Raw genomic sequence first — 2923 nt, 5'->3', positions numbered from 1 at the left:
TATGAACAGGCAGGAAATAGAAGGATACAGATTGTCTGGAAGCAAAAAGTCTTCAGTTTAGAAAGGTGTCAAGTGTCAGCGTAGACTTGGTGGGCCGAAGGGCCTGTTGCTGTGCTGTACTGTTCTCTGTTCTTTGATTGTTACACAAGAAAAGTGATCTACATGACCTCAGTTTACGGAGTAATATTCACTGACATAACAATACCAGGGCAAATGTTTCCTACACGTCCTCATGCAACCCTGCTCCGGCAAGCAAACATAAAAATCTTAAATAAATACTGTAGATGCTGGAAATATGAAATTCAATGGTTTGGTCGCATCTGTAGAGAGAAAAACAGAGCTAATGTTTCAAGTCTAAAGATCCTTTGGAACTCCAGTTCACAGAACCATAGGGTACAGAACAGGCCCTTCAGCCCATCAAGTCCATACTGTCAAAAATACATGGCTACCTACAGTGGGAAGGCAATGGCCTAGTGGTATTATTGCTGGACTGTTAACCCAGAGACCCAGCTAATGTTCTGGGGACCTGGGTTCAAATCCTCCCATGGCAGATGGTGGAATTTGAATTCAATAGAAATATCTGGAATTAAGAACTGTAATGATGACTGTGAACCCATTGTCGATTGTTGGGGAAAGACCCATCTGGTTCACTAATGTCCTTTAGGGAAGGAAACTGCCATACTTACCTGGTCTGGCCTTCATGTGACTCCAGACCCACAGCAATGTGGTTGACTCTTAACCACCTTCTGGGCAATAAATGCTGGCCTGGTCAGTGACGCCCTCATCTCATGTATGAAAAAAAAAGTCCCACTTTCCTACACAAGGCCCATAGTCTTGGATGTTATGACATTTCAATTGCTCATCCAAGTGCATTTTAAAAGTTATGAAGTTTCCCACCTCAAGCACCCTCCCAGGCAGTGTATTCCAGATCCCCACCACCCTCTGGGTGAAAAACATTTCCCTCAAATTTGCTCTGAACCTCCTGCCTTTCACTTTAAAGGTATGGACCTTTGTTATTGACCCTTCATTCATAGCTGCCTGCATTCAGCCTTTTCATGCCGCTCACAATCTTATACACCTCTATTGAGCTCCCCCTGAGCTTTCTCTGTTCCAAAGAAAGCAACCCGAGCTTATCCAGCCCTCTAATTGAAATGATTCACCTGAGGCAATATCCTGGTGAACTTCCTTTGCATGCCCTCCACTTCAATGAAATCCTTCCTATTGTTCCAATGGAGAGGCAAACGGACTCGAAACATTAACTCTGTTTCACTCTCCACAGATGTTGCCAGACCTGCTGAGTTTCTCCAGCGTATTCTGTTTTATTTATAAATGTCTTTACTGTTTCCTTCTCCAATGATGCTGGGTGAACTGATTTCAGCACTGGAAGGAAGCAATGGCCAAGTGGTATTATTCTTGGCTGTTAATCTAGAGACCCAGATAACATTCTGGGGACACAGGTTCAAATCCTGCCACAACAGATGGTGGAAATTGAATTCAATAAGTATCTAGACTTAATGATCTAATAATGACCACAAATCCATTGTTGTTTGTCAGGGGAAAACCATCTGGTTCTCTCATGTCCTTTAGGGAAGGAAACTGCCATCCTTACCTGGTCTGGCCTACATGTGACTCCAGACCCACAGCAATGTGGTTGACTCTTAACTGCCCTGTGGGCAATTAGGGATGGGCAATAAATGCTGCCCTGTCAGCAAGATACTCATCCCATGAATGTATAAGGAAGAAAAGAAAAACTTTGTTTTTGTCTCAGATTTTCAGCATCTGCAGTATTTTACTTTTGATTTAATTCTGTGTCCTGCAGGTTGTTGTTTTTCACATTAACGCAGTAATTTAGGAGCACATTGTTGCCAGTGGTGCACTTCAGACCATTCTGTTGTCATGGAAGGTACTAATTCTTCCTTTACTCATTTTTACTTCTAAGAAGAGCATCTTTTAACAAAACTTTCATTTAACCCGATCACATTCATCAGGACAAATGCAAGAATACCAAATTTCAAGCATCACATTGATGTATATGATGGGTTGATTCGCAAGTCAATTCTAAAGTCCTGACCCTGGAGGAAACAATGAGAGACTATAGTCTCCCTATCCCCCAAAATACAAAAACAAAAGTTTGAACAAAAGCTCAAACATAATCCTTTCCTTTGCAGAGAATATATCCCTGCGTATGAATATCTGGAATTTCCAGCAAATGTAAATCAGCCACATTACAAGTTTAACTGATAATATGAAACTGGTTGTTATTATAGCTACAGGCACTCTTAGGATTGATCAGAAAGTTCTATCCTATTGCAGAATCACCTCCAATAGTGGTCAGCTTGGTTTGAGTGTTGCAAGTTACAAGTTAGTTGAGCATCGTCTGTATTCTGACCTTTACAAATAATTAGTGGACCATGCTTGTTGATTCAAGATGAAACATGACAGTAAGCTAGCTACTAATATAAAAGAAAGGTGCAAGAACTTTTTTTTTAGATATCTAAAAGGTAAGAGAGATATAAGAGTAGACATTGGACCAGTAGAAAATTAGACTGAAGAAATAGTAATGGGGAACAAAGAAATGGCAGAAGAACTGAATACATACTTTGCATCAGTTTTCACAATCAAAGACACGAGCAGCATACTAGAGCTTCAGGAGAGTCAGGGGGCAGAGGTGAGTGTAATGGCCATCGCTAAGGAGAAGGTGCTGGGGAAGCTGAAATGTGGATAGACTGCACCCCAGACTTTTGACGGAGATGGCTGAGGAGATTGTAGAGGCATTTCTGGTGATCTTTCAGGAATCACTGGAGTCAGGGAGGGTCCCAGAAGACTGGAAAATGACTAATGTAACAGAGAGATAGTAAGAACTGCAGATGCTGGAGTCAGAGATAACACAGTGTGGAGCTGGAGGAACACAGCAGTCCAGGTA

This window comes from Rhincodon typus, chromosome 10 (assembly GCF_021869965.1).
Source record: "Rhincodon typus isolate 14 chromosome 10, sRhiTyp1.1, whole genome shotgun sequence".
NCBI lineage: Eukaryota > Metazoa > Chordata > Chondrichthyes > Orectolobiformes > Rhincodontidae > Rhincodon > Rhincodon typus.
The sequence above is the reverse complement of the archived record's forward strand: the minus strand, read 5'-3'. Positions refer to the sequence as shown.